Below are 20273 nucleotides of genomic sequence, written 5' to 3' on the forward strand. Positions count from 1 at the left end.
ATTAAATAGATATTGATTTAATAATACAATTATTTCTCATTTTTAAAAATACAACTTAATAGAAATTATTTATTTTAAACAAACAAAAAGATATGGATTCAATAAAACATATTTCCCATTAAGGAACATTAATTAATCTTGTCCAAAATCAAATAAAAACGACACATAATTTTCATTAAATCGATATTTATTAAATTATTATATACATTACTTCCACACATCCACAATTTCGTGTCAGATTTTCAACTTTTTCAACATTTGCGACAGACAGCAAGTCCCTCAGAACCTCTTGACCCTCAAGTATGATTCCAATGTTTGTGGGTATACAGCTTGTGCATCTCTGATGACAAAGATTTCCATGGTTTCTGCTGAAGAGTTTTTTCAGCCTCTTCCTTCTCCAACACCTGGAAAAGAATTTAGGAAGGAGAAAAGAAAAAGAAAAAAAGAATAAGGAATCAATACAGCTTGGGTTTCCCCCCAAATTAGTTTACATAATACTAATACTTCTAACTAATTATAAAATTTACTCCAATTTGTTGTTGACATATAAATATAAGTTGCACAAACTTTCCAGCACATGGGACTCTGATTTTAGCTGAAAGTAATTGTTTCTATATTTGAAATTAGCCTTCAGACTGTTATCAGACATATATCTGAACATATCTGATGGCTAATTTTGAAGTGGACAGCCATATCTAGCATTTTCACATCTCTAACGTAATCTGGCCTTACCAGGAAATCTTTGATGAGGTCCTCCACTGTTTCTCCCATATAAAGGATGAGATATTTCAGTGCTCTTTGTATCGGTGTCAGAGTATCCTGCATCAAGATAGTACAAATTTGGCATGAGGGTACATTATGGTCAACAAACTTAAGCACAATATACGTTATCATTTGATATAATAATCATTATAATATATGATTCAATAGTGTGTCAATCCTATTACTAACGCCACGAAAAAATGTCTGCCCCCCCCCCCAGTGTCCTCTAGCTGCTACTACACTTTTTTGAAAACCAACCGACATCAACCGATTGGCGCCAATGCAGCAATACCTCTATGCATACAATCCATAATTAAATGACCATTGTGAGTGTCGACGACGTCGACAGTCATACGTGTTAGATAACGTTACCATTAATCACAAGTGAACGTCAGTCCTTTTACATGTAAGTTAACTTAAGCTCCTTAGTTGTTGATCAGGTTTCTACGGTTTTAACCAGAGAACGTCGTTCTTATGACGCTGCATCGAGATAACGTTATGTTCAATGATTAAACGTTCACGTTAATTACCATTGTAAAATCAAAATCAGCCAGGGGTAAACGTATATGTTCCCTTTTGCAATCGGTCAGGAATTGATTAACGTCGACACATTAACCTTAACTTGCCTAGTGTAAACTAAGCTAGCTAACACATTTTTAAACTAACGTAAGTTACATAACGACATCTAACAGATAAATTCGGCAGAGCAACATGTCTTGAACAGGCTTCTAAATATACAGCAGCACATTTAAATGGTTGTTTGTTTCACTTACTTCAGTTTATCCGCGATGAAATCTGATTCTCTCTGGAGCAGCAAAGTGATCCACGGAACGTAGAAGAGCGGTTACAGCGGTCTGCTGACTGGTCGTTTGTTGTCGTCGAGAAGATTTGTGTTTAATGCCCATGCGCAATCCTGTGTGTAACCTTGAAATTGTACATTCGTCGAAACAAATATTTCTTATTTGAGCTCTTAATGAAAAATATTTATATTTAACTATGTTTTGAACGAAAAAAATATTATTTGAAAAATAAAACAAATAATAGTAAACTGAATTGAAAGACAAATTATTAATTGGATGAAGTACTGCTTGAAAACCTTTTTACAGTGCACTGGCGTTAGCAGCTTAACTTTAACTTAACTTAACTTTTCCATATCATTCATCTGATGATGGACGTCTCATGATATTTATTTTAGCACAACTGGGCTGTATTAGGCTATTGATTCCCGTGATTTTGCTTATAAATTTTGATTCAGCCATTAGCCTACCTTCATGATCACGCAAGTCTGCCGTGGCGGTCCGTTCAGAATTCGCTTAGAAGCTAGCTCACTTCTTCTGATGAAAGTGGCCACCCCCAGGACCACAACGTGAAACATGATCATGTTAAGACTAAGAATATTATTTTAAGATTAAGGCCATACACATTATCAAAACTATAACAGATTAAAAACGAATTTAAGCATGGCTGATACAAATGAAGGTTTTCAAATAAAATATTTTTTATTAAACAATGACAGACAACAAAAATGTGTGCTTGTGTGTGTGAACAAGAAAAACAAAAACCAGGGGCAGGTGATCCATGAAACAGACAGGACTGGTGATGGCCATAACAATCCTAAAGGTCCAGCATTGTTCTCACAAGCCGCTTCACTCAAGACAATAATAACATAATGAAAAGTTAGTATATCCCAAAAAATTAAATTAAATAAAAGTTGCTATAAAGGTGGTAGCGATTCATTACCGAACTCTTAGCTGACGAAGTCGCGCTAGCTAACTAACGTTAACTAACGTTAGCTAGCAGGCAGTGCTTGAAAATTGGTTGAAACAACCAACATAAAATATAAATAATTACGCTGTGCATGTACAAATGAAGACCAGTATAAGCATCGCAAAGGGCCTCTGATACAATATAGACAGTTGACAATTCAAAAGAGGTCGATATTTCGGCAACTTAACTCTGGAACAACTCGACGCGCAGCAATGTAAGTGAATGGTGTCCAACGCCCACATGACAGTGTTTGGAACTATTCCGATCTTCATATCCCGGAAGTAGGCGGTTAAAAGCGCCGCCATTATTTACAACGGAGGTCTATGGGAGTGTCGCAACTCTTTCTCTCTATGGCTCTGGTGGTGAGGAGTCGAAGGGTCTGCGCAGAGGACTTTTCTGGTTCTGGTCTTTGCTGAGGATCTGTGCGGATGGCTGTCGTATCGATGAGGTCTTCACAGGGGATCTGGCTCTAGGGCTTTTCTAGTTGTCATGGTCTTCGCTGACATTCAGGACTGTTGTGGTCGTCATCAGGTGCAGGTACGCAAGTGTGTGTTGAGACAGGCCCTCTGAGTAGTTACTTGTTTTGAATAAGTAATTACTTTACAACCATTAAAAAGGGTAGCCTACATTCTGTGTAGAATGATTGTATGCAGAATGAATGCAATCCATTCCAAACATACACATTTGTCATGTTGTCACTGTCATGTGACCCACCAGAGTTGGTCAATTCACTGCCATTCATAAATCCTCTTCTGTGGCTTCATGGGATAGTAAAGTGTCCACTGGATGCGCACTTCGGAATCTTGTCAGAAGTAGTATGTCATCCAGGTATTTTTCGTCTACTTTTTTATGAATACTGAATTCGGACATACTACACTTTTCACATACTGTTTTTTAAACTACTACAGGTAGTAGGGAAGTATGCGAGGTTAAGCTTTATTCCGATGGTTCACTTTAGACACTCTACGATCTAGTAACTTTGCAACTACATGTCAACTAACTCTCATTAGAGTATTAGTAGACTGTAGAAGACTGTTAGTAGACTAATAGTTTAGGGTTAGGTGTTATGTTAGTAGAATAAGTTTCCATGTTTTAGCAAAGTTACTTATATTCAGCAGAATGTCTAAAGTGGACAAACTAAATAAAGTGTTACCATATGCGATTTCAGATATAGCAGCAACGTTTCACTAAATGTCAGAGAAAATCCTCATTGGCTGCTGCCCTTGTTAATACACTAGTAGCATAATGTTGTTTGGTGATGTGAAGTGCGAAAATTACACTATACAAATAATTAATAATCAGTAGGTGTTATTCATAAGCATCAGCTTCCTTTTATTGCATGCATGTTCCTGTTTTCTTCTGTTTCCTTAATGTGTGCTAATAGTTTTCATCAGCTCACTCTTTTTGGTATGAAACATTTGTGACTTGCTGCATGCTAAGTTTTGCTCTACCCCTGCAGAACTGTATGTAAATATTCTTTCTCCTCCTCTTTGTTTTAGTATTAAGGGGAAAAGAAACAGCTTACTCTCTCACTTCTCAAACCATGGTCTCCTCATCTCTCTGGTTGTTTCTGCTGCTAGCAGCCGTCTCTCGTAAGTCTTCATAGTTTCTATAGAAATACTTCATAATACAAATTTATTATATGGTTATACAAAATGTTTCCATGTCTCTAAGATGTCAGGCCATATTTGTTTTCCCAGGTGTCCACTGTGTTGAACTGACCCAGACTGAATCTATGGTCTTAAGGCCTGGTCAGGTTTTGTCACTGTCCTGTAAGATCTCTGGATATTCAGTGACTGACAGCAGCTACTGCACTCATTGGATACGACAGCCTGCAGGAAAAGCTCTGGAATGGGTCGGAGAGATATGTGGTGATGGTAGCACATATTACAGTGATAAACTGAAAAGTAGATTTGAAGTTACCAGAGACTCTTCCAGCAGCACAGTGACTCTAAAAGGACAGAATATGCAGACTGAGGACACATCTGTGTATTTCTGTGCCAGAGAGTCACAGTGACACAAACCACATGCAGCTTTGTTCAAAAACATCTTGAATGAAAAGAGCAAGAGAAAGTTCCCCTACAGTAGGAATAGATACAAATAAATTTTCCAAAAGAGTTTTTGATTTTTTTCTGAATGTAATTATTATTATTTTTTTAAATATATTGTACAAGTTTGAAACATCAATGTTTACACAAATGCCCAACAAACGTTTGTGAAATGAGCTGCAGACCGGTCTTTGTTGGTGTAACCTAAGACAGTCATGTTGGTTCAATTAGATTAAATAATATTTTTGACTTAATTGCAACTAGTTCATTAGAAGCCACATGAAATATATCTTTCATGTCGTGACTTCTAATGAACTGGTTATGACCCCTTTTTGTTGCTGTGTTCAGTCACAATAAAGTTATTAATCTCTAATGAGAACACTGCTGATATTACAATAGAGGGCACTGTCTGTCTTTGTGATGCCCAGTCCAGCAGATCAGATATTGTAGTATTAATGTAAATGGCATTTTTATTTTTCTCTTGCTACATTTTCAAGCAATGAAACATACTGCTAATTTAAAAAAAAATTTTAAAACATTGGAAAATCCCAACAAAACAGTCAAAATAAACACACACACACACACACACACACACACACACACACACACACACACACACACACACACACACACACACACACACTGTACATACAATATATTATATATTTATAAACAGAAATTCAAGGGGTAAAAATTATTCTTTCTTTCTCAAAACACTGAGTTTTGATGTCTAAGTGATCAATTCATGCATGTTTCACACATGATCACTGGGTGTTGGTCATCAGTAAATTAATGTGGCATTTAAATGGCAGTGTTTCCCAAATGAAACAAAAGAGCTGTTAGTGTTTAATGATGTGTCTAATGTAGAGAACTGTGAGATATTATTCTATTGCAAACTGAGTGTAAAGCGTATAATGTGCTTGCAGTTTTGCAGACTTGGTCTGAAGAGAAGGAACATGAGTGAATGGTTTCAGTGAGTGGGCCTCAAGATCCACAAGCAATGTGAGAAAAACTCTGATTCTTTTTTGTCACTTTGGTGTTCAACTCCAAAAAAATACAACATAATGAGGAAAAATAAATAAAAATTATATAAAATAATAATAATTAAAACATTGATGTTGGTAATGTTTATGTAAAAGGCCTGATATATCCAAATAATGCAAGCATGAAAAAAAAAAAAAAAGTTAAATTCTTTCAAATCAGATTTTGCTCTCATTAAATGTAAGTTTTGCATGATTCAGAGTGATACTGTAATAATTCCATCAAATAATACTTCCTTCATTTTATAGTTTGAATCACTTCAGTCATTATAATCTGTTTGTATTTTCTGCAAATGGACTTCACATAAATAATGACTGATGACATCATCAAATTAAAAACTAAAAGGCTTGGACAGTGTGATGCCTTTTCATGTAATCCCAATATTCATGTTTGAGCATGTGAAGTTGGTTAGTTACTCTGTATGTTTATGTAAATCATCAGTTGCATATATTTAAACACCAGGCATGAGTCAGTTTATACATTCCTCTGATCACTAGAGGGAGGGAAGAACCGCTTCAGTCCATTCAAACTGTGCCGTGAAACCATGATCTCTTTATCTTTAATGTTTCTGGCTGTAGTATCCTGTAAGTTTAGTCGACTTTTCTGTGTGATACATCATTTTGTTGCAAAAAAAAACCCTTCATGCTATTTTACTAACAGGTATTATTTCATTTGATACAGGTATTGATTCATATGAACTCACTCAGCCTGAGTCTCTGACTGTCCGTCCTGATGCCAGTCTAACTATCAGCTGTAAAGTCTCCTATTCAGTTACTAGCTATGGTACAGGCTGGATTCGTCAGCCTGCAGGAAAAGCTCTGGAATGGATCGGATTGATCTCGAGTGGTGGAAGCTTATACTACAAGGATTCACTGAAAAGCAAGTTCAGCATCACCAGAGACACCTCCAGTAACACAATAACACTGCAGGGAAAGAATATGCAAGCTCAAGACACAGCTGTGTATTATTGTGCCAAACGTACACAGTGACAGACACCAACAGCCTCCCTGTACAAAAACATCATCATCATACAGATTAAGAGTGTTATGACGGTTTTCCGCAACAGTCTTATTTTCTCAGGAGCACATTATAGTTTACAAAAGTCATAATGACATTATAGACATTAATTCAGCTGGTAAAAAAAAAAAAAAAAAAAAAAAATCCTATAAAAAAAAATCAAGCCTAATGATACATTTGTGTAAATGAATTATTTATCAGCAGGAATTTGCAAAAATGTTTTAATGTACAGTATTTCTATCGGCAGTATTCAGTGACATTGTAGCAGTTGGTCTTCCTACAACGTCTGAAATGGCAGACATTTCATTCTTATTTTTTCTCCTGATGTGCTTTACTAGTATGTATCTCTATTTCTTGTTATTATTATTTAATTCTGGCTCCAGAATGTATTAATGGGTATACTGTATACTGTGGACAGGTCATCATAACTTTACATTTTTTAGGTGTTAATGGTCAGAACCTGGAGTCCATCCCATCAAGTTCTGTTACCAAAAAGCCTGGAGAAATTTTGAACCTGTCCTGTAGAGGATCTGGATTTGATTTTGGACAATATGGCATGCACTGGATCAGACAGCCAGCAGGGAAAGCACTGAGCTGGATGGGAGCTATCTGGTCTGATGCCAGTAAAACAGTGTATGCAAAAAGTGTTGAGGGCCGAATAGAGATCACCAGAGATAATTCAAACAGCATCGTGTACCTGAAACTCTCTGGTCTGACAACAGAGGACTCAGCTGTTTATTACTGTGCAAGACATACACAATGATGCCAAAAAAAAACAAAACAAAAAAAACACTAGGCTGTACAAAAACATGTCAGGGAGGAAAATGGGGGATAGAGCACAGTGCAACTATGATCCAAAGAAACAGACACACTTCCCACTGAAGGATAAAATACATAAGCTTTATAAAAAATGTTAACTATTTAAACGCCCCTATCCCTGACCTTAACATATATGCCCTGAATGATCTTGACTAAATATATTTATCAATAATTAATTTATCATTAATTTAAAGTGTGTTCTATACTGTTCATATCACAGACAATACTAAAATATAACTTCATAATACCACAGTACATCATTTCTGCCAACATTGTCTTCTGAAAAAAATAGCCGTCTCTCATAAGTCTTCATAGTTTCTATAGAAACACTTCATAATACAAATGTATTATATGGTTATACAAAATGTTTCCATGTCTCTAAGATGTCAGGCCATATTTGTTTTCCCAGGTGTCCACTGTGTTGAACTGACCCAGACTGAATCTATGGTCTTAAGGCCTGGTCAGGTTTTGTCACTGTCCTGTAAGATCTCTGGATATTCAGTGACTGACAGAAGCTACTGCACTGGCTTCATACGACAGCCTGCAGGAAAAGCTCTGGAATGGGTTGGAATGATATGTAATGATGCTAGCACATATTACAGTGATAAACTGAAAAGTAGATTTGAAGTTACCAGAGACTCTTCCAGCAGCACAGTGACTCTACAAGGACAGAATATGCAGACTGAGGACACATCTGTGTATTTCTGTGCCAGATATAGACACAGTGACACAGAGCAGTTACTGCCTTGTTAAAAAACAACATTGTCACTCACCACATGAATAATTTCAGTTCCAGATTATATTCAATCTCCAAAACATTGACGGTCTATGTTCTAACCTTTGAAATTTGTTAGTAAAAGTTAAAATAAAAAGGTTTTATTTTTAAATAAGCAAATATTTCATTCATATCTGTCTTCACTACTTTCCACCCAAAAGCTCAGTTAACTGACATAATCCTGCCCTTTTATTAAATTGTGTTACAAGTGAATTCTTGGCACATTTCACAAGAGGGCGCACTGCTCTCACATGTAGTTAAATCATGGGAAATACAATCGGATTCTCAGTAGAAAGATTCTCTAGATCTCTCTTTCCACTTCTAACACATTATTTCATGATAGTGAAGTCTCTTTTTATCGATATATAAAAAGTGCAATCTTCAGACAGAATATATATATATAATTGCTGATACTGTGATCGCTGAATTGTTGATTTATTGATCCATTCTCATGAAGCTCATGATTATGAAAGCTTGACTAACCATTAACCTCATTTTCTGCAGTAATATTAATAGTGCACGCTTGATATTTGTATCTGCAAAGTACTAAAAGTGTGTGCTGTATTTCTGTGTCTGAGAGCAGTTTTTCTACTTACTGAACACAACATGACTTAAGGAAATATTTATTGCCTGTACAGTGACCAAATTTAAGGCATTCCGTGTATATTCCAGGATACCCCCAGAAATATAATGAATCAGAAAGGCCTTATATATCAGCATGGAATAAAGATCAGAATACAAAAAGGCTAGTAAAAAGTCGAAAGAAAGAAAGAAAGAAAGAAAGAAAGAAAGAAAGGAAGAAAGAAAGAAAGAAAGAATGTGTGTTCATATCTCGGTAAATTTGTAGCAAGACTTATAAAAACATGTATCACTTAAAATAATAATAATAATAATAATAATAATAATTACTATTATTGAAACAATAGAGAAATATTTGGAGACAAGAGAGTGTATATAAATAGTCACATTTACTGATGAGTTCCCCATCAGGAAACACCTGTGTTTGGTTATTGCCTCTAAGAAAATAAGTGAATTTGCATGTATAGTTTCATAAGACTTGTTTAAACTCTATAACTATAATAAAGCATACATTTAGGTAAAGTAGCTATATCTAGTAACATACTCGCTCAAACATAAATGGAAGACATCAAGAAATAGTTTAAGCCTTCTCAGCAAATTATATCAGAATCAAATTATGTGACCCTAATGACTGTAAAATCATTTTAGAGAAGATCATAGAAGATTGAAATACTGCTAATCAAACTAAACTAATTGTGACGTTTCAATAAAACTGCATGATTAATCGGACCTCACCTGCATTTTTGCCTTCAGCCTCTCCATCTCCCTGCGATGTATGAGGTTGTCTGAGGGGTTCTATTTATGTTGTCTTTAGGTTGATAAGAGCTGTGTCCACTTTGACCCGTTCCACTGCTTTCTGACCTACGATCATAAGAATTTCGGGGTTCTGGATTTTGCCATTCAATGTTGTCAAAAGATAGTTCAAAGGAAAAAGAAGTGCATGCCAAAACATTTAGAGACTGTTGAGGGAATCCCATAAAAGATTATGGAAGGTTCCAACACCCATAAAGACTAAGAACATTAGAGCAATGATTGTCACAATCAGAGCCACTGTGTTGGCCCTACATGCTCGCCGTTGCATGCATGCATGCCCTTACGAAAAAGAAGTTTATTCAAGTGTTCTATTAGTATACTTCTTTTAAACTAAAAATAAGAAAGTATACTTTCAGTCTACTTTTTATATACTTCTCAGAAATATACTTTATGTACTTCTCAGAAATATACTTCAAATTGCACTTAAGTATACTTGACTTAAACTGACAGAAAAGTCTAAGTATATTTGGCCTATACTTGTTGATCGAGATATACTTAAAAGTATAATTAAGTATTCTAAGTATTCTTGGCTTGTACTTGTGTTTACTATTTTGATTGAGTAGCTTATTAAATACTTTTTTAAAAACATAATATTACACACCGTCTTATAAACTAACATGTTCAGCTTTATTCCATGTTTTTTCGGGTGGAATAGCTTATAGAGTAAATAAAATAAGCATGGAAAATAAGTTTATTCAAGTGTTCTATTATACTTCTTTTCAACTAAAAAGAAGAAAGTATACTTTCAGTCTACATTTTATATACTTCTCAAAAATATACTTAATTACACTTAAGTGTACTTGACTTATACTGAGAGAAAAGTCCAAGTATATTTGGCCTATACTTGTACTCAATCTTTTGATCGAGATATACTTAAAATTGTAATTATTCAAAGTATACTTGGCTTGTAGTTGTGTTAACTCTTTTGATCGAGTAGCCTATTAAATACACTTTTTTTTACATAGTTTTTCATATACAGTCTTATGAAACTTTGTTTGAAAATATTGATTAAAATATTGATATAAAACAGATATGTTTCTAATTCTGCGTATCTGAATTTTTGTGTAGGCTAGTCCACTGGTAGTGTACATATTTACTTTAATTAAACTTTTCCCCACCATTGACTGAATTTTCCAGCTATCCATGTTTTCACTGGTATACGGTAGGGGGCGCTATGACACATCTTCAAGTACAGAATCTCTGGATCAAAACACAGGAGAAGAAGAAGCTGAAACAAGTGATAGACGATTGCTCACTCAAATGTAAAATAATGTGATATCAAACATTAAACAGCTTGTAAATCAAAACTGCTTAATGTTTCCAAATGAAATGAAGTGTAGGCCTAACCCATGAAGAGAAAACGACTGTGAAGCTTTGGAGGTGTTGGACTCGATCTACTCCACCTGTGTTTGATCATCGTTCTGGATCTGATCAAGGCGTAGTCTTTGACAAAAATGTGATTTTCTCAACTATTTTGTTTAAAATGTTGCCTTTCTTTATGAAACTTACTGACATTCAAGTGTTGATAAAAAGGATGCATGAAGCTAATAAAATGTTTTTAAAATTAAAGTAGAGTTAAAGGTATTTTTCAAGTATAAAAAACTACTAAACTTGCAGTATAAAACTACTAAACTAGTAGTTTACTGAGAGTACATTAAAAGAAAACTTGTAGTATAAAACTACTAAACTTGTAGTATAAAACTACTAAACTAGTTATTTACTGAGAGTGCATTAAAATAAAACTTGTAGTATAAAACTACTAAACTAGTAGTTTACTGAGAGTATACTTCAAAGTTGCTACAAGTATTAAAATAGTAAACTACTAGTATACTCATAAGTTCACTTGCAGTACATATGAGAATCATAATTATGAACTAGTTGTGCACTTAAAGTTTACTACTGTTACACTTATAGTACACTTAAACATATACTTTTATATACTTCAAGTGGCCAATTTAGTCCCAAGCGGTATTAAAATAGTACACTTACAAGTTTACTACTAGTACATATTGACATTAGTATACTTACTATATAAAGTATACTTAAAAATATACTTGAACATTACTCAAGTATACTTCATAAAATGAACTTGAAGTATACTTTTTTTTCGTAAGGGTGTGCATGTTGTGTGTGTGCATGTGTTATTGCATGCAGTTTTCTTGTATTGTTCTAAATGTGTGATGTGTGTTTCCATCAACTCCCACCTTTGTGGTGTGAAAACTTTGAGACCTATTTTCATTCTGGATGATACAACTTTGTGATCTACAATGCCATACACAAGTAGGAGTGGTAACACTAAACAATTTTATATGTGCAAAAGCATGCATTATAGCATAACGGGTTTATTCTGACCTATTTCTGTGGTGGAATTCAAATGTAACTTGCAGAATGTGTCTCTGAAAAAAACTCACTATAATGCACAGACAGCGGAGTGATAAAAAACAATGAAAAGTTGCAATCCTGTTGGGCTTCATCCCTGGAAAGAATTTGAGGGCGGAACTAACTGTTGCATAAAACATATACAGTATATAATGATTCATTCTTCGTAGACTTTAAAATAAGAACATTCTGTACAGACTCTTTTTGAAAGGGCAAAATTGTCAGACTAAGAACAATTTCAGTCTGAGATAAAACATCAACAGCTTTCAAATATAGATTAAAACCAAAGTAAAATGAATTGCCTATTGAGACCAGTAACCAGTTTAAGTGCAGGTACAACTATCAAACAACATATCTAATCAGATTTTCTGTGCAAGCAGACGAAAAGAAAATGTGTGCGAGGAAATATACGTTTCATCCAAATCTAAAGACAAATATGATTAAATCAATTCAGTTTTAATGAGAAAAGCATTGTTGTTTACGTCTTGCACAACTAAATGGCTGTATGCAAATCTTCCTTCTTCTCTTTGTACAAAGTGGAGTGTGTGTGTCTGTGGGTCATCCAGGGGAAGTCAAATTACATTTATTTAAGCACCAAATCATGATCTTCTCATCAGCTCTTCTACTGTTGGCAGCAACTGCATCATGTGAGCTTCACTGATGGTTTATTTAAAGCTCTAAATTAATGTCTTGACATACAACATGTTTTGAGGCACAACTCATACTAACACATTAATCCATTGTTATTTTCGGGTGGTGTTTACTGTGTCGAGCTCACTCAACCTCAAGAGTCATTCTCCATCTGCAGGATTTCAGAATCAAGCTATTGCATTCACTGGATTTGTCAACCCACTGGAAAAGCACTGGAATGGCTGGGATATCTTTGCAGTGGTGGTAGCAGTGATATTAAAGACTCCATAAAAAACGAGATCAGTTTCACGCAGGACACGTCCAAAAACACAGTGTTTCTAGGGAAAGTATTTTCAGACTTAAGACACTGCTGTGTATTACTGTGCAAGACAGACACAGTGACATTAATCAGATATACCATCCATCCATCCATCCATCCATCCATCCATCCATCCATCCATCCATCCATCCATCCATCATCCAATAATGCTTTAAGATATAAAATATCTTGTGTATGATATATGTAGATATATGAATATCTTCATTTTTTTGTGAAATTTATTTGGCCCCATCATCATTCCACGGTTACATATTATATATATTACAAACTTCTGTTTTTCATGAACAAAACAAGCAATGAAAGACTGGGGGAGGAGTTTATGCAAAACTGTGATGCATATTTCCCATAAGTGCTTTGTACCAGTGGAGTGTTTCTGTGTTCACTGACTGTATGTGGTTCCTGTAGAGGAGCAGCAATAATCCGCAATGACATCAATAATCAGTTCAATCCTGATATTTCTGTTTTTACATGGTCTGTAACTCATTCATAAATAATAATTTATGAATGCATATTTAATTTTAGCAAGTTTACATTTAGCTGTCTCTTAAGGTTTTTTCTCTCTCTTCCACAGATATCCACTGTCAGACCTTCACTCAGTCTCAGGCTGAGGTAAAAAGACCTGGTGAATCTTTTCGGCTGGTCTGTACCGCCTCTGGATTTACATTCAGCAGCTATTATGTTGCTGTGGTGAGACAGGGTCACGGTAAAGGTCTGGAGTGGATTGCATATATTGGTACATCCAGTTCTCCTATAAGCTATTCCCAGTCAGTCCAGGGAAGGTTCACAGTGTCCAGAGATGACTCCAGCAGTAAACTGTATCTACAGATGAACAGCCTCAAGACTGAAGACACTGCTGTGTATTACTGTGCTAGAGAGTCACTGTGAATGAGTTCAGGGTCAAAGCAATACAAAAACCACTTCCTTTCCTGTTGACTTCACTTATGATCCAGATGTACTGTTGTATTTCCAAGAGGTGGCACTCTTGCCACGCAGTCTTGGTTAACTGTTTCGAGCATCACTCACTAAGCATTTGTTTTAGCTTGATTAACCATTAACTTCATTTTCGCTTGATGTTTGTATCTGCAAAGTACTAAAAATATGTGTTGTATTTCTGTCTGAGAGCAGCTTTTCTACTTACTGAACATAACCTGACCTTAGAATTTATTGCCGGTATGTGACCAAATTTAAGGCATTTAGTGTATATTCCAGGATACCCCTAGAAGTATAATGAAACAGAAAGGCCTATTTTAGCATAGAATAAAGACCAGAACACAAGAAAGGCTACATTCAGTAAAAATAAATAAAAATATATAAAATTTGTTTTTATCTCTTAGCTCTTATCTCTTAGAAAGGTACATTTTTAGTGAGACTAATAAACACATGTATCCGTTTAAATAATTATAATAATTACTATTATTGAAACAACAGATCTATATGGAGACAAGAGAGTGTCTATAAAAAAAAAGACGCACTTACTGATGCGTTCAGGAAACATCTGTGTTTGGTTATTGCCTCTAAGAAAATAGGTGAATTTGCATTTATAGGGCCATTTTATACACCCGGCGCAATGCAGAGCCAGGTGCGACAAGTGTTTTTTGCTAGTTTCAGCCTGACGCAGTTATTTTCACATCTTGCACCACGTTATTTAAATAGCAAATGCATTTGCACCCATTTGTGCGCCCGTGCGCTGGTCTGAAAACGAGGTGTGTTCAGGCGTATTGTTGGCACGTTGCTATTTTGAGGCAACTGAAATAAACTGCGCCATTGACCAACTGAAACCTCGTCTAAGTGTTGGCCCAGTATTTTTTTGTTATTTAAAGAGCGTGTTAGTAATGTGCGCCTATTAGGCAGGTCCACAACGCGCGTACACTCTTCTTATTACACACAGGGATGCGCAGCATCACGCAAACTAGTCAAATATTAAAAGTAAAAGAATTTCAATGTCAAAGATTAATATTGTGTAGCCTACATAAATATATGGTGGAATCTGGCTTGTCACGTCGATGGTCTGCTGTCGCGCTTTAACCTCATGCGAATGGGGCTTTATTAGTGCTGTTCATTGATTCAACAATATGCATCCTGGCCAAATTTGCCCCTTGGCCTCTGTCGATCATGGCCTCCTAATCATCCCCATATACTGATTGGCTTCATCACTGTCTCCTCTCCACCAGTAAGCTGGTGTGTGGTGAGCGTTCTGGTGCAATATGGCTGCCGTCGCATCATCCAAGTGGATGCTGCACATTGGTGGTGGTTGAGGAGATTCCCCACTTCTATGTAAAGCGCTTTGAGGTCTCAGAAAAAGCGCTATATAAATGTAACAAATTATTATTATTATTATTAAGTAACTTTTTTGACATTTGGGTGTAAAGTGTTTTAATTCTACAATATATGGTGTAAAAACGTCGGAGTGCTGCTCTCTTCAGGTAGAACGTTTTTACACAATATATTGTAGAATTAAAACACTTTATACCCAAATGTCAAACAGCGCTTTAGACCATGCGCTTAGATCATTAAACTCTAGAACAATAATAAGTATGGCTAACTATAAAAACACATTTTGTTAAAGTAGCTATCTAGTAACATACTCACTCAAACAATAAATGGAAGACAGCACAATCAAGAAATGGTAATAAGTCTTCTCAGCAAATTATATCAGAATCAAATTATGTGACCCTGGTGACTAAAATAGTTGTAGAAAATATTATACTTTTTTTTTTTTTTAACTAAACTGATTGTGACGTTTCAATAAAACTGGAGATGGTTTATTGCACTGAAGACTACAAATTTACTGTTTAATGTTATGTATTTGTATTATTTTTCTTTATTCATAATTTCATAATGTATTTTGTCAAGCCAGAGTTATGCATGTGTTGAGTGCATGAGGAGACTATAGATAGCATGGAACCATGTGAAGATCATGTCACATGAGACAGGTGGATGAGCTATATTTTGTAGAGGGTGTGTACAATGTAACATGTTTCCAACTGATGCAGATGTAAACAACAGATAGTTTCTTAATATGGAAGTGAATTGTGCCATATGTTCTGTGACATATACGTTCCATTTTTAAGCTCAAGCAACAGAGTTTGTTACCATGAATGGAAGTCGCTCAGTGATGTATATAAGCTCTGTCTCATTGCACAACTTCAGAGAACGCATAGACCTGGCATGAATGTAACATCTTCTGAAAGATTCTCTCCTGACATATAAGAATAAAAATTCTTCTTGGCAAGATAACTGGTGTCCGGCCCTGTGAATCTAATAATAAGGGGAAAGACTAAATTTAAATCTACAATTGGCGTCTCACGAACCGGATTGATGTCTTCAGGCCTTTGTTTGATCATTCCAGGTAAGACCTTATTTTATTCTAAATAATTCTGAGTCTGCCTGATGATTAAACATAGACTGAAACTACTTAAAAGAACTGTGCTATTTAAATGACCAGTTGTGTTGCCAATGAATATATGTCAGACATAATAATAAAAGGGAAAAATGGAATTCAATTAAGTAATTAAATTTAATTTGGAATTTTTAAGTTCCTCTGAAAAGTAAACCTCTAAAGTATTTGATATGCTGGGATAGAGATAGATCTTTTTTAGAAAAAAGACTATCTAGTCAAAAACTGGGGAAATTAGCTGTAAGACGATTAAAGCTAGGAAATTTGAGGATACTTGATTAATAGGAGCGGTTAGATGTAGGGAGTTTCCAAAGAAAGGAGTAAAAATACTGTAGTCTCTAAAGACATTAACGCTGGAATTAATACAAGTATGAAAAGGCAGCAAGACTTGATTGACAGGAGTGATTAATTGTGACGAGCGCCATAGAAAGGGTTAAAATAAGCTCTAAGGACATTAACACTGGAGTCAAATTATGAATGTGCCGATGTAACTAGATAAGATCGCAGGCATTTCTGATTTTGACCGTAAAGCTGTTCAAATATTTGAGGATACTATTCTGAGCAAGCTTAAAGGGAAAAGAACGAGAAAAACGTATCTGAGTCAAAATAAAAAGAAAAAAGAAAAAAGAAAAGAAACTGATCTGAGTTAAACTAAAAAAAGAAGAAAAAAGATAAATGAAAATATAAGGGTTAATTTTGTTCATCGAGTGAAAAGGGAGAGTGAAGCAGCCCTTCCTTTGGAATCTATACCCTCCTTTAGACACACACACACAGAGAGATATAAATAGAAAGCCTGTTGCTTCTCTATAATACACAAAGGTAATTGTATAGCAAAACATTATCTTCTGGGTATTTGAAGAGAAAAATAGAAACAAGCAAAGCTTTTTAACAGATTTCTGGTGTTAATGTGAGTTTGAAAGTTGATCATTGTTCAACATTACAAAATTTAAGTTTTGTCTGAAGAAGAACAAGAGATAAACAACATCATAAGATTGAAGTTAAGGAATTACTTTGAGGAAAGATCTATGATAATATTTTATAGTTAATTGACAAGTACAAGCTGATGAAAATTATAGATAATGACTCCATAAGAATGTGAGTTGGAAAATATATAAGGAAAAATGACAAATATAAACAAAGATATTTATTTGGAATACATATTATTTCTGACTAAGTCAGAGTAAAAAGTGAGTAGAATGAAATTATAAAAGTATTGTAAATGCAGAATTACTCTGAGGCAGTCTTGACATTCTCTCAGAGTTGTTCTCTTATTCAAAGTCATTTAGATTTTGTTATTTGAGCCTGTGTCATAAGTAACAAGCTACCCAGAATGAGCACAGCGTCTCAGTTGGAAATTATAGACATAGATTTTTAATAAATAATAATATATGCAATTGGGAGTTAAATGTTTTAATGATATTCTACCTTGAATGATAGAAGTGACTATTTTTATTCCATGACCAGTAACTTCTTTGTCTCATCTTTGTCTTCACCATGTACAGGACTGATGGTTCCAGTTATTGATTGGTTCCGGTTATTGATGTAACATAACATTACACTGAATTAACGGTTGTAATAACTAAATTCACTGAGTATAAACTCAGCATTGCTATGTTGATGTTTGAAGATGTCTGATGGATTCTAGTGATTAAATACTATCATTAATTTGTCTCCATGTTTGCACTATTAGGCATTCCAAATGGCTCTGATGGCTCTTGAATGCACTTTCCTGAGCTTTGGAAAATACCTGTTAAAAATTTCCTAATGGGAAGGCGCGGTTGATTTCTCAAAGACGGGTAAGATCCTCTTTTGGCCAATGGAGGACAACCTAAGGCAAGGGGGTCACCGCCACTGGGCACCTACTCTGAAGGGAGATGTTAGATGTGAGATGGGTATGGTTGAGCAGATGTTTGTTAGGCCAACAGCATCACTGAGGGTTACAGCAGGTTGCCCTCCAAGAAAAGTGAGCTCTCCAATGCCTGATCACCAGAGACCGCATTCCTTGAATGGTTTGTATTTCATTGTGACAAGTGTCATAACTTGATATATCTATGCCAGGGGACAACACCCAGAGGAAAGGAAATTATATATACGAAAGAGCTGATAGGAAGAGTTTTCAAGAACTAGCTGAGACCATGAGGGTAATTGACATTAATGATGTGGAGAGTAAAACAAAGATTGTCAATTCATTTTTAAATATGGTGTTAGTTGCCTTATAACAATTGTCTAAAAGTTTTAGATCTTGAATATGTGATGGCTGTATGATGTTGAATTAATTTCTATCATAGTTTTCACATTTCAGATCATTAGACCGTATTACCATATTGGACAATTACAAGACATGGTGGTGTTTAAAGATGAAGACTTTGTTTTGCTAATTCAAAAGAAGTCTGGGTAACAGGGAATAAATTAATTAATTAATAAAGCTAAAGATTAAGTAAACTAAAGATAACTTTAGAAATTCTCCTTTGATGACAAATAACTGAGAATAGGACATAAGGAGTGAAATAAGAGATTTTATACATTACTTACAAAACACAACTCCACAAACAATGAACACTCGTTTACTGATTTTCAACCCCAAGGGATAGGATCTTTTTAAAATCAATGTTTGTTTTGGTTTGTTGTTTTGGCCGGGAACTTGAGGAGTTAAGTACTTAACTAGTCAAGGCACCGGCAGAAGAATTATTAGTTTTTCCTTTCCTTAGATGATTGGGGTTCATATTAAATGCTTACACATAGATGTTAAAATACACATATGCGGGGACATAACATGGTGGGGTTATTTGTTTGTTTTGTGTTTTCCTTTTTTTTGTTTTCCTTATGTTTCTATTGTATTTTTATTTTGTTTTGTTATCATGTCTTTCTTTGGTCTGCTTTTCCTTTTCTCACTATTGCTTCATTAGATGGCCACTGGTGGAGTGACGTGTGGAACTTACTGTCGTAGTTCCAGTGGAGGGACTGAAGACTACAAATTTACTGTTTAATGTTATGTATTTGTATTATTTTTCTTTATTCATAATTTCATAATGTATTTTGTCAAGCCAGAGTTATGCATGTGTTGAGTGCATGAGGAGACTATAGATAGCATGGAACCATGTGAAGATCATGTCACATGAGACAGGTGGATGAGCTATATTTTGTAGAGGGTGTGTACAATGTAACATGTTTCCAACTGATGCAGATGTAAACAACAGATAGTTTCTTAATATGGAAGTGAATTGTGCCATATGTTCTGTGACATATACGTTCCATTTTTAAGCTCAAGCAACAGAGTTTGTTACCATGAATGGAAGTCGCTCAGTGATGTATATAAGCTCTGTCTCATTGCACAACTTCAGAGAACGCATAGACCTGGCATGAATGTAACATCTTCCGAAAGATTCTCTCCTGACATATAAGAATAAAAATTCTTCTTGGCAAGATAACTGGTGTCCGGCCCTGTGAATCTAATAATAAGGGGAAAGACTAAATTTAAATCTACACACCTCACTTGTATTTCTGCCTTCAGCCTCTCCATCTCCCTGCACTGAGGAGTTCTATATTGAATTTAGGTTGATAAGAGCTGTAACGACTGAGACAAATAAAAAAATAATCTTTAAAAACCCTCACCAACCACAAAACAGGGAGTCTGTGACAACCCCCAAAAGAACAGTTAGTTGCCTCTAGTTGCCATGGTTTTATGACCTGAAAGACTGCAGATCCTTGTTGTAATATAGGAAAGACACAACACAGACTCTTCAGCATTTATTTATAGACAAACTGTTCTATGAATTAACGTGCACCCCAGGACATTGTGTATATGATTATTATTATTATGTCTTGTATAGTGTCTCTTGCATTTGTGTTTATTTCATGCATGCATTATGAGAGAACTATGTAACCCCCACCTTTATCGTGTCTCCT

The 20273-nt window shown here is 35.2% G+C and overlaps 2 long non-coding RNA genes and 1 gene segment (V, D, J or C); all 3 read left to right on the plus strand.

Moving 5' to 3' along the window:
• Positions 1–3018: 3018 nt before the first annotated feature.
• LOC309497116 (Ig heavy chain V region 5A-like) lies at positions 3019–4546 on the plus strand. The segment is given in 2 exons: positions 3019–3066; positions 4211–4546.
• Positions 4547–6026: 1480 nt separating this feature from the next.
• On the plus strand, positions 6027–6597 carry LOC309476332. The gene is made up of 2 exons (XR_014198014.1): positions 6027–6202; positions 6300–6597. It is a non-coding gene; the product is annotated as an uncharacterized lncRNA (long non-coding RNA).
• A 6627-nt stretch (positions 6598–13224) lies between these two features.
• LOC309497067 lies at positions 13225–13843 on the plus strand. The gene is made up of 2 exons (XR_014205344.1): positions 13225–13441; positions 13542–13843. It is a non-coding gene; the product is annotated as an uncharacterized lncRNA (long non-coding RNA).
• The last annotated feature ends 6430 nt before the right edge of the window (positions 13844–20273 follow it).

The sequence above is a fragment of the Leuciscus leuciscus genome, assembly GCF_965113295.1.
Source record: "Leuciscus leuciscus genome assembly, chromosome: 1".
In the NCBI taxonomy this organism is placed as follows: domain Eukaryota; kingdom Metazoa; phylum Chordata; class Actinopteri; order Cypriniformes; family Leuciscidae; genus Leuciscus; species Leuciscus leuciscus.